Genomic DNA, 12,628 nt, shown 5'->3' with positions numbered 1-12,628 from the left:
AGACAACCATTAGTTAAAACTTATTAAAAATGGCCTGGTTTCAACCTAAGTTTTGATAGTCTGAACTCAAGTGAATCCAGAGTCACAACCTCAACTCTGACCTTAAAGCAGCTCCTTATTCTGCTTTGCCCAAGTATGGTTTTATTCATACACGCTACTCTGTGTTCTCAGATGCCTGCACAAAAGTGGAAGAAGCAGCAGCAGACCCACTTTCAGGTGGGCTTTGTTGATTTCTTTCACAGCTGTGGCAAGAATGAATAATAGCAAACCTGTCAAAAGAAGCTAGTGAGACTGTTCTACAGCCATGAGGCCACAGACACAAGGACAGCTATGCACCACACCAACCAGTGAATCCAACAATTCCAGGAGCTGTGTTAGAAGGCCCCCTTCTCCTTCAATCTTTCACAAGAGCCAGTATTACTCCTTACTGTATTCTGCAGCCCAGCCTACCAGACACTTTACCTTCACACCCTCACAGCACCCAACATGGCCCTCCTTAAGACACATGCATAGGGGAAGCAGGTACCTGTGAAATTCTGTCCAGCAGATAGAAGAGCAAATTTCCTGAAGTCCTTCAGGCTTCTCAGCTAACTGCAGTATGTGCCATGGTTTCTCAAAACTAATCAGCTGTTTCAGAGAAACATGAAACTGATGAGGAGACCGTGTCTGTTCATTCACAATATATGCTCTACTACAGACACGAAACACAGATTGGAACTGACAATTAAGATGACCCACACCCTATATAAGCCTCACAAAAATTGCCTAGTTACTCACTTTTCCAGCTTGGCAAACTAAGCCTCCATACTCAGTGTCAAGCTAAAACATTTGTTAAAATAATTCTTGGCTTTCTTCCACTCCAAACAAATTCACCAGGCAGATATTCAACTCATTTGTGACTACAGCAAGCAGAAGTAGGGAGGCAGAAAAGCAGAGGTATACTTTCCTATTTCATACCTTCATTAGCTAGAATGTGATTGATTTTTTAATTTTTTTTTTTAACATCTTTTTCTTCCACATAAGGATAGTGGAAGATTTTGGCTATTTTTGAGGTCACTGTCTCCGACTAAGAGTAACGCGTGAGCTTTAAACAAATCAGACAACCATGGAACAATTTTAATCCCTGAATGAACAAATCCCTTGGGGGACCTGGCTGCAGAGAAATCAATGGGCAATTCTATTAAGCCTTAACAGCAAGAAAGGCACAATCTGGCTTCTACAATGAACCTCAAAGCCACAAATCCTGTCATAAGAATTTGTCAAATTCATGTGATCAGTCATCAGTGTACAGAGCCCAATTATACCCAGAATGTCTTCTGCTTACAGCAGCTGTTGGAACAGCATTGTGCTGATCAATCTTTGGGTTAGGGGCTATAATATTATGGGGAAAAATAAGACAGTAATAAGCATTAACAGGGTGAATACACATTCGTTACAGTGAACTCCTACCCTTATCAGCACCCTGCTGCCCACTGACCTTACTTGTAGCTCAGAAGCGTTAAGTGTCAGCTGCGACTGTGAGCATTTGCTCCCACAGCCTTTCACAGCAACACATAAGCGACCTCTCCTGCCCTACAGAAGTGCTCTCTCTAACTGTGGGATCAAACACAAATCATTCATACTGTGCTACAAAAATATACCACAGGCTGGCACACAACCATGTTTTAAAAAATGTCATCAAAACAGAAGAGCCAATTTCCCGTCCCCCTCAATAAAACTAAACACTCGCCTACTGACATCTCTCAGGGTAAGGATAAAATCACTGTGCTTGGTATGGTTGATACAGACTGGCCTACATTTAGGAGCTTCTACAGTATGCCTCAGGCTACATCTGTTCTTGTAAATGAAATGATCTCAGGTCTGTTCTATAGCACTGGAGCCAATGCCTTCAAACCAGACTGCTCAACTCTCACGGTTCTTGAGAGAGGATGACTACATTCACACTCCTTGCTGAAACCCATCATCAGCATATCTAATGAGGACCATGTCCAGAGCTGCTGTAAAAATGTGAAGAAATAGGTGATCAGTCACAGCCTGACTGAAGAACATTCCCTGAGCTACTACCCAAAGCTATGATACAGACAGGGCACAGCCAGCCCTCAGTATTTACTCTAAGCATCTACTCTTCGAATACATAGTTCTAGAGAGTCATGTTTTCAGAGCCATTAAATGCTTAAAAGCTAGAAGTGGGAGCCATCGCCTCTTGTAATGAAAAGGAATCATTAGCTGATAAGGTGTGCAGTGGGATTTTCAGGTTAGGTGCTTCAATCCTATTGCAGTTGACTGGTATTAGACCCCTGAAGATGTTAAAAGCCTCTGAGTCAAGAGAGATGCCTCTGTTATCCCTTGTCATCCAAGTACAATGTCTCTTTTTCATTTTGCTGGCTTATGAAAGAAAGAAATATAGAAGTAATACTACAAGCAAATGTTTTTCTTCTTTCTAAATAAAAAAACCCACCTCCGTATTTCGGCTTTGAGATCTTGCTTCAAGTCTATCTATCTCTGAGCAAATAAATGGAAGCACTGTGGAAGCTGCCAAGGTAAATTTCAACATTGCCTGGTAGTGTGAGACACAAGACAGGCAGAAATGGTTAAGTAGTTTAATTCACACTGGTCTGGCATTCTGTCAAAGGGGTTTTGCAGAAGTAATTCAGAAAGGGAACCTGAAGTCATTAGAAAGAACAAATAATTTTCACAGTGACGCTATTTTTTCCCCAACATCCCTGATGCATGTTATCCAGAACTCTGGAATCTGCACAATTAATTTTTAGACAGTTATCAACTCAATTTAAAAAACCCTAAACTAGTAAAGAATCACAGCACTCTTCATCAGTCAGTTCAGCAGTGATTACTTAAGCTGGCTTTAGGGTCTGCAGCATACTTTCTTTCATCTTTCATCTCACAGAAAGATGTGAAAAAGAGCTAGGCTATAAGAGTAAAAAAAAAAAATCATACATATTGTCTACCACAGCTCCTGTTATTTTGAATCAAGTAACCTCTGAGGTAAGTATATATTCAAAGTGAATATTTGAGAGCAGTAAACAGAAGAGTATCTTCTTATAAAGCAGGCTAATGAAGAACAAGAAACCCACAGACCAGATACAGTCTATTACTTCATTTTGGTAATCTGGGGCTGATTTTGGGGGTATAAATCTAGGCGACCGAGGAAGTCAATCTGTGCCCTGCCAAACGGGTCTGACAGTTCTTGCTGGCTGTGGAAAAGAAAATACTCATTTCTGCTGGGCAATTCGCCCGCTAGGAGAAAGTAATAGTACACACTGACACAAGATAATACGCCACATTAACTGTTCTCATAAACTTTAATTGTAAGTAGGAGGGACAGAATTAATAAATTTTATCCTCCTTATTGTAACAAGGGCCATCTTTTTTCCAAATTAACTGGGATGTATTCCTGTCTGGAAGGCAAATTTAGAATCCATCTACCTTCAGTGTCGCAAAGACATCAGCCACCTCACAAAATTCAGAACACTCCACTGAAATACACTAACTTGCCTTTCTTGAAAGGCTCCTTTTCAAAATCCTGCGAGAACAGTGCTGACAAGGACAGCATTTTCTTTTTCATGTTTGGATTATATGCCAGTGCAGCAAAATCCAGTTACCAGGGCTGGCCTGAATGGACTAAGCAAGATACCCAGAAGGAGGATCTCTGCAAGTCAGCATGTTCATTCACGCTTACAACACTGAGAACACGCAGATCTAAGAGACTGATTAACCTATTTTAGCTGTTTGATTAAACAGTGATCAACAAGTTTCTCGTGCTTTTTTTTTGATTCACACTCTTTAGTATATTTGTTCACGACATGCTGCTGAAGGAACTAAGGACGTATCTCTATTTAGCTAGACACCAAATCAACTCTATTATGATGCTGCCACCTATAGTCTTTCTGAACACCACACTACCCCTGCACAGCTTTTTCATTTAAATTTATAAAAATTACATTGTTTATTCTTTGATAAAACCTTCAATACCCCCCAAGAGAAAAGCAATGTTAACGGTTTGGAGGGACAACCTTTTGTCAGTTTTCTTCTGTGATTTCCGGCCCCAAAGATGTTCCCAGTTTGCCTGCTGTGATGTTCTCTGATGAAGACTGCTGTCAGCAGTTCTGAGAAGAACAGACAACACTGAGGTGAGTGCTTATCAAAGTAGCATGAGTGGTCCTTCCAAACAAAAGAGGGCACACCTGAGCACACTACACAACAAGCCTACAATGCAGAAGACAGGGATGAAAACAAATCTAAAGTTGTGAGGAGAAATGGAGAGCTCTCACCAGTTACTCCTACATACGCTTCATTCACGCTCTACTTCTGTACACTGATTAGTACCACTAAGCCGTGGCATTAATTCTCTTCCTCTCCCAGTGTTTTTCTGTATTATAGGGTTTTTTTTTAAGTAATATATCATTAAGTGAAAAAAAGATATTGATGAGACCAGATTTACATGCCTTTTTGCTGCAGAGCAGCACACAAAGTAATATAAATTTGGAATCTTTGTTTTGTTCACTTACATGCAGAGACCTAAACCATGTGGACATTTTGCAGCATTCCTAGCTATGAAACTGTCAGCTCAGTGATGATACATTAAGCACTACACCAACTCAGAAGGCCTGCAGATACAGAAATTAGCAATTCATTCTTCTAGGAGCAGAAGCCAGAAGGTCAGGCTGTGTGCCTGTCCCTCCTTATGTCCAATTTGTCCAAGTACCTCTGGAAACTTTTCCATGCACACTTCCATGGTCAGCTGATGTAGTGTAGCCCCTGCTTCTGACCAAACCCCTAATCAATACCTTGCAAAACCCTTAGCGATACTGATTCCAGTATTAAGAAAATCGTGACTGTAAGATTTCAGGAGTTACTAATTTTGATGGCATACGGTGCCCTTTTATCTACACATCTCAATCCTTTACGTTCTGTGCTATGTTCATAGAATCACAGAATAGTTAGGGTTGGGAAGGACCTTATGATCATCTAGTTCCAACCCCTCTGCCACGTGCAGGGACACCTCACACTAAACCATGTCAGCCAAGGCTTCATCCAACCTGGCCTTGAACACTGCCAGGGATGGAGCATTCACATGTTGTATTTATAGCTTCCTTCTTCAGTTCTAGAGTATTTTCCATTTTAGAAAGGAAAGAAATCTAATCAAGTTTAGAATCAAATAAACGTCATTATTCTAAAAACCAGGCAGCTGATAGCATCGTATTGGACAATGAGTTGGAAGATGAATCTGTTCCTTTGTTATTCAATTTCTCTATAAATAGCAGAGTTGCCAAAGCTGATGTGATAAAAAAGAATGACATGGAGAAAGAGAAACTGGGCTATTTTCCCATCTCATTTATCACTTTTGGACACAACTTGTGCAACTTGTCACTTCTGCCCAGTACCTTCATATGCTGCAGACAAAAACCCAAAGCATGATGAGATTTTAGCTTCTCAGGGAGGCAATATTAAAAAGCACTATTCAAAATAATTTGACCTTAAAAAACCCCAACAAACTCCTATGCTGTCTAAAAAAAAGCAGAGCTACTGTGTATTTTTATCCATAGAATAAACAAACTGTTTATGGAGACTGTAGCTTAGCAGTGTGAGCTGAAACACTTTTATAACTCTGCGTACTCTCAAGTGCATGTCTCTCTTGTAAACTCAGAGTTGCACATCATTCCTAAAACTGTAAATGTACCCATAAAAGTTGCACTTTGATGCAGTCAAGATAGTTTCCTTGAAGGATTCTTTTTAAAGCTACTTCTGTCTTAGTTTAGCAACAGACTTCATCAGAAAACCAGCTGGCAGAGAACAACCACAGAGTGTATGTACATACCAGTCATACACACGTGGGTTTTCCATACTCCCAGGGCTGACTGATGAAGTCTGCTCTGAAACAGTTGGGAGCATGACCTGAGAATTCTGAGAAACAAAATGTACTGGAAGAAATACCAAAGAAATCTGTGTCCTGTTTTATCTCTTCCTCTTTGGACATCAATAGACAGGCTAAAAAACTGTTTGCCCTAAGTAAATACTCTTGTGATTACACTTCAGTAGACTCTTTCCAAGGTCATGAAGCACCAGTGGTGACAAACTGTTAAAAAAATCCCTGTCTCTCTTATACCTGTTTTGATGCGTATTTCTCCAAGTCACTGATTTAATTTTCCCCCTGAAAAATTTCCAAATTTGTCAGAATTTAAGGTATCCCCAATTGCACACAGCAAAACTTGCTCCCAAGGTACGTTTCAAACATGCTCTACAAAAGGAGATACACCATCTGCTGTTTAAAGGGCTTTAAGACAGTTTTCTGTTAGTTAAATTCCTGCAGCTACAGGGTAGGTTACTACTGCCAAGAGGAATTTTGTTGGCTCCAGCCGAGGATATCCCGTGTACACGCTCCAGGAGTAATGGGACTTGCAAGTGCTATGAACACAGTAAACTGTCACCCCTGAAATCAAGGCAATGACTGTGTAAGCCTCAGCTTCATTAGAAACATCGCTGCTGATTGTTTTTGCAGAAACACCTTCTAATACATTTACACTATACTCCGAGACTGCTGTCTGTATTATCCCAGGTGCCAAAAGACTCAATTGCTTCATTTTGAACTGCCAAGATTTTTAGTTTCATGCTGTTATAACTCATCAAACAGATGCAGGCATTTTACACTCAGAATTCTATAACACATAATGTTCACACTTTATACACACCATAAATTAAAGTACTCCAGAATTACTCTACTGCTTGCACTGTCCACTGCTATATTTAAGTTTAAAACCTTCAATTTTAAATGTATTTAAGAGCGGCAAAAGATCCCCTTACCTCTTACACTGCACTCAGTTTTACCCACATCTAACTGCAAAATGTTAATCATAGAATGGGTTAAGCCTATTCAGTTCCAACCCCGCTGTCACAGGCAGAGACACCTTCCACTAGACCAGGTTGCTCAAAGCCCCGTCCAACCTGGCCTTGAACTTGATAATGAATTAGAAAGACCTTTCCATTAATGACTATATGAGAAGACACCTTTACTGAGCACATCTTAGCTTAGCCCTCTTCACGTGGGGCAATGGAGTGAGAGAGGCTGCAGTACTACAATGACAAGGCACTGTGGGAGGAGTTGGGCCAGTATCAAGCAACTCAAAAACATAAATTGAGAGGACCCAGCCTTATGAAATCCAAACCTGAAGGAGGGACAAACATAACCTTGGGGCAGTTCTGTTGCCTTTAGGATAAGTAGCAATACACAGAAATAGTTTGGTACAGATAAAGCCATTTTCCTTTAGGGGCAATTTTGTCCATGAACAGATATTTCTCTGTAGCAAAATGGGTAACTAAATGGTCTCCTTCCCTGACCTTTTTCCATAGCCTCTATTTTCTCTTTACTACTATAGAACCATAAATCTCTCAGTAAGAGAAGACTGTATATTTAATACCTTGGACACATTACATTTTAATGCTTTATGATCGTATTTCCATCTCTCCTGTGATTATTAACTCTTTTTCAGAGTATCCAAAGCTGGGAAATGAAATAGCTTTTCCTGTAAGAGTCTGTTACGATCCTGGCATGTGCAGCCTTCATCTACTCTCTTCCAACAACGATTTCCATGTTCAAATGGATGTTCTTTACTATTCTGGACTGATAAAAACCAGACACATTCATTTCATCAGCACTTCCAGGCATCTGAAACAAAGATGAATGAATTGTGCACTGCTGGATATAAACTATATTTAATGAGCCAAGTTAAGAGGCAAGACCTCAGAGGGCGAGAGAACTGATGCACTCCAGCTGTGCAGGGCACTGGACAGGAGATGTGCGACACTAGCAAAAACAGACACTAGAAGACACCCTCACTTTCTCCACAGCGAGTGGTCTGCAGGGTCCCTACTCACACTGTGGTTTGGTTACACTGCCCCAGTGAGAGACTGGCTGTGCTGGCAACACACATGTGAAACCCAGAAGTGGAACAGCCAGATGCAACACAAGGCAATAGCCATTTATAAAATCTTCACATAAACACAGGGACAACTTGTCTCTGTGTCATTAAACATCGGTATCTCACTTTAGTCCTGCTGAATCTGAAATGTAGCTTTGTTACTGCAATAAATACTTGCTTTTGTCATTTCCATAATTTAAGGATATTTTCAGTTCCTTGGTAACAGTTCAGTGCCAGTCCTTGTTAAAACAGAGCTCACCCTTTCCTCCTCTTTGGTACTCTTCCATCCTAACTATAAATACTGAAACTGCAAGCCAGGTAACTTACAGCTGTTAATGTCCTGCATGAAGGGATAGCAGAGGATGTCAGTACCTCTACAGGCAGCACATGAGCAGGGCCTTTTTCTCTGGAGAGCTCAGCGAGAGGCAGAAGGCACTCACATACCTGTGCGCTAGAAGAAACGCTACCACAGCCACTGCTGCACAGGTTACTTTTATTTTCCAAGAAAATACTTGAAAGCATCCTTGATGCTAAAGAAAACATTTTTAATTAAAAACACAGCAGATGTAAAAATCACAAGGTCATTGTGAAAGCAAAGAAACAAGAGCTTCTACTGTCTATAAACTCTGACGTCTGTACATGGACAAATTAATTACTTATCACTACAACCACAGAAAGCTCCTGCTTCACCACTGGATTAAGCCAAACGCACCTGCTCCCCTTCCTTTAATGATAAGCCAACTCCTACCATGAAACTGCCTTCTTTCAATGATTAAAGAGCTACAAGGCAAGTACCAGTAATAACACTACATTTTTTCCTTCTGTAATCTAATCTTTGCCCTGCAGAAACTGCTGATGAGAGCTCGCTTCTACTCAAAATTTACATAAAAACAATCCATATCACACTGCATGGAAAAGGACTGGTGCCCCAGTGTTTATTGGCACAGTGATACAAGGAATGAGAAATTACTCCGAGCCTTGTGTCAGTATCAAACAGGCTTTGATGCATGCGGTTACCATTTTTGGAAGCTAATGATATGTGAGTGATAAAGCAAGTGATTTTTTTAATGATGACAAGCACAGGAGAATATACAGCATGGAGTAGAGAACATGATGTTCAACTGAAGAAAGATTTATGGGCGCTAATTATGGCATGTTAGATTTATAATGGAAAAACAGGAGACTAGGAAAAACTTTTGGAAGATCTTGTGTGTGTCAGCTTGGAATAACAATTTACTTTTGGGCAAAGTGTGTAATGAATACTCCACTGCACACTTCTAGACAATATTTCTATTGCTTTGGTATTTATATGCACATAAAGCCTCAGACATGCATCATTTCATGCAAATTAAATAACATTTAAACTGGCTACAGAAAAGACAGGGTTTTAACTAGCATGAAAATATGCAAATAATTAGTGCTTATACTGGTATTAAATATATGTTTTTTTTTCAGTTAATTGTACAGCAAAACTGACAGGATATTTGCACCACTAAAATTTCATTGCACTCTTACGAATTCTTGAAGAGATTCATGTACAGTGACCGAAGATCTATCAGTGGTGGTTAAAATTCAACACACTAAATATACTGTTGACTGCAGTCTGTCAATAGAACCTAATATAATAATGAGAAAAATTGGCTCCTGATATTTCAAGTCTCATGTCCAACAGTATATTAAAGAGGGGAAGAAGTTATGACATTAAAGGACAATTTCAGGCCATAGGATCAGTCAGCATTTTGTCAGACATTTGAGGAATGGGAGAAGAAAAGCCACATCCTTTTTGGGGCAGGAAAACACGCTGGAAAGCCACACTCAGCCTTCCTGAGGGGCACTGAGCTGGTGGGAAAAACCAAGCCTGATCAGCTTGATCTTATTCACACCTTTGATAAACCTCAAAACAGCAATCGCAGAAGAACCTGCGATACATGGTACACAGAAATGAGTGCTTGTGCTTTCCCACTACTGTGTGCCACTACTATGTTCCCACTACTAGTGTGGCCAGTACGTTATAATCATAGAATCAACTAGATTGGAAAAGACCTTTATGATCATTGAGTCCAAATTTTAACCATGTCACTGTCGATGAGGGCCTCATCTACACAGGTTTTGAACACTTCCAGGAACAGTGATTCCACCACTTCCCTTGGCAGCCTTTTCCAATGCCTGATCACCCTTTCAGAGAAGAAATTGTTCCTAACATCCAGTCTAAACCTCCCCTGGCACAGTTGAGGCTATTCCCTCTTGTCCTATCACTTGTTACTTGGAAGAAGAGATCAGCCACCTCTGCTTCTCCATCCTCCTTGGAGAGCAAGAAGGTCCCCGCTGAGCCTCCATTTCTCCAGACCAAACATCCCCAGTTCCCTCAGCAGTTCTTCATAAGGCTTGTTCTCCAGACCCTTTTTCACCAGCTTCGTTGGCCTTCGCTGGACCCACTCCAGAGAAGGAGAAGCGCCCCCTCAATGTCTTGTAGGGAGGTGCCTAGAACTGAATATAGTTTTCGAGTTGCAGCCTCACCAGTGCTGAGTACAGGGTTGGCTACCCTATTTCTGGCACAGGTCAGGATGCTGTTGGCCTTCTTGGCTGCCTGGGCACACGCTGGCTCATGTTCAGCTGCATCAACCAGCATCCTCAGGTCCTTTTCCATCGAGCAGCTTTCCAGCCGCTCTTCCCCCACCGCTTAAGTTGTTGCAGCACAAATGCAGGACCCTGCACTTTGCCTTGTTGAACCTCATACAACTGGCTGCCTGTTTTTAACTGCTGAATAAAACCGCCTGGTTTTATCCGTATTGTCTCCCTTCACTGTACTCAGGAGAACACAGGGGAAACCAAGCCCCGTCCCGCCGGGCGGCCGTCCCGCCGGGCGGCCTCCCCGCCCCCGACGGCAGCGCCCCGCCGACAGCGGCTTCACGTCACCCCGCAGCCCGGCCGGAGGGAATCGGCAGCCGGGCCTGAGGGAAGTGGACTGCCGGCAGCCGGGGTGAGGCGGAGGTGCAGCGGAGACCGCCGCAGGAGGGCTGAAAGGAGACCCCGCCGGGGCGCAGCATGCGGCTCTGCCTTCTCACGCCCGCACGGCCAGGCCGCAGCGCCCATCTTCGCGCACCTGCCGCCGACTCCCGGCGGGTTTCCTCGCCTCCAGCCGTGCGTGGCCGGAGTAACACGGAAAGCGGCCTCGCACCGCTCCGCGGAGACTCACCGTCGCGCTGCCGGCGGCGGGGCTCCGTGAACGGCTCCGCACCGCCTTCACTCACCTGGGGACGAGGCGGCAGTCCTCACCCGGCCGCGGTGCAGCCCGAGGCACCGGCAGCTCGCAAGCGGCAGTAGAGCAGTGCCCGCGCCTGGCAGCGTGGAGGCGATGGGGAGTGAGTCAGGAGGTATCGGCCCATCCGACAGCGCCGCGCCAGAGCCCTTGACCTGCAGCCACCTGCCCGTGGCCCTAACTCACTCCTCCCCGCCTGGCCCGGCAGCCACCTGCGGGGCAGGGGCCGCCCGCAGCCGCGGGGCCAAGGGCGGGTGAGGTGCGGCGCTGAGGCGAAGGGCAGGGCAACTCAGGCCACCGCCTCGGGCAGATCTTAACCGTGGCCGAGTTTCTGTGGTACAGGGGGCTGAGGAGAGCAGCCCAGCAACTGTACAAGAGCGATTCCAGCTCTAGAATAAAGCAGGCTTGGGTTTTGTTTTTCCCTTCGCCTACCCTCAGTGGTTTAAGGTAGCAACTGGCCATCTGAGGGTTTTCTTTCTCGGGTTAAAGAGTTCTGTAGCTGGCGGGGTAACTGCAGCATGTAGGTAGTTGCAGTCAGTAGGTACATCTGCTGAGAGCAGACCTGACCATAATTAAAAATCAGTCAGGACTCTTACAGTGGTATCAGTGAAAGGCTGCAGCTGAAGTTGCTTGCATCTGTGAACAGCAGCACATTTGGGTATTCAAGTAGTGCATCTGAAGCGTAGCTTCCATGCAAGAGGCAAGCTTAGGAAGGCTGGAGGAACTGTCTGGAGGAGCTGACAAAAATAACATCAGCAGAGTGGTTTCCTACTTTGGTGTCCATCTAGTTCAATAAATTTCTCTCAAACTTCTGAGTTCTAGTTTCAGCATGATCATGGTTTTGTCTCTGAAGAGTCTCTCCAGTGTACCAGCGAGTCTGAAGACTGCAGTTTTGCATAGAAAATACAGGTATTGCCTGAAAAATAAAGGAACACCACACTACATTGCTTTACAGTCCAAGGTAAAAGTGCTAGAATGAAACATGCTGTGGAGCTTGCTTGTTTCTTAGGGCAGTGGTGAGGAGAGCAGAAATGAAAATGGGAACATGGTGCACGCTCAATCTGAAAATGAGAAATCATTTCCACATTACTTCAGCAGCAGCCACTCTGGGTCAAAGAAACAGATCAATTATAGGTTTTATTGCTGTTAAGTAGCATTGTTTTACAAAATGCACGTGCTATTATGCCAACAGTCTTTTTATAACATACTTCCATGTGCAGGAGGAAAGACATACCCTTGTGTAAAGCAAACCTGAGAAGCACGTTGTTCACCTGCTAGGTTGCACTGCAGCTCTGACAACAAAGAAGTTTTCTGCTTCGTGTACTCTTATATAATTGCTTGGGTGTTGGCTGCATTCAAGATAAAAAAATTGTTTGTTCTTCTCCCACCTCAGGAAATAAAAGCATTGAAAACACAATGCAGTGAGAAGCACAAG

General features: G+C 43.2%; 1 protein-coding gene across 3 annotated transcripts in view; it reads right to left on the bottom strand.

Annotated features, from left to right (window-relative positions):
- The window catches only part of CRACDL (CRACD like), a 65,789-nt gene extending 54,514 nt beyond the window's left edge, over positions 1–11,275 (bottom strand). Inside the window, exon 1 of one of the 3 annotated variants that reach the window (XM_057422249.1) lies at positions 11,186–11,275. The gene's annotated coding sequence lies outside the window, so the exon portion shown is untranslated. Of the gene's footprint in view, positions 1–8,261; positions 8,390–11,037; positions 11,071–11,185 lie in introns of those variants that run through there. The other 2 variants (XM_057422250.1, XM_057422251.1) reach the window with 2 other exon arrangements.
- Between the last annotated feature and the right edge of the window lie 1,353 nt (positions 11,276–12,628).

This window comes from Pezoporus wallicus, unplaced genomic scaffold, assembly GCF_028554395.1.
Source record: "Pezoporus wallicus isolate ANWC-B61680 ecotype Strahan unplaced genomic scaffold, APGP_CSIRO_Pwel_v1 contig_5785, whole genome shotgun sequence".
Classification (NCBI taxonomy): domain Eukaryota; kingdom Metazoa; phylum Chordata; class Aves; order Psittaciformes; family Psittacidae; genus Pezoporus; species Pezoporus wallicus.
This window is presented reverse-complemented; position numbering and strand designations above follow the sequence as displayed.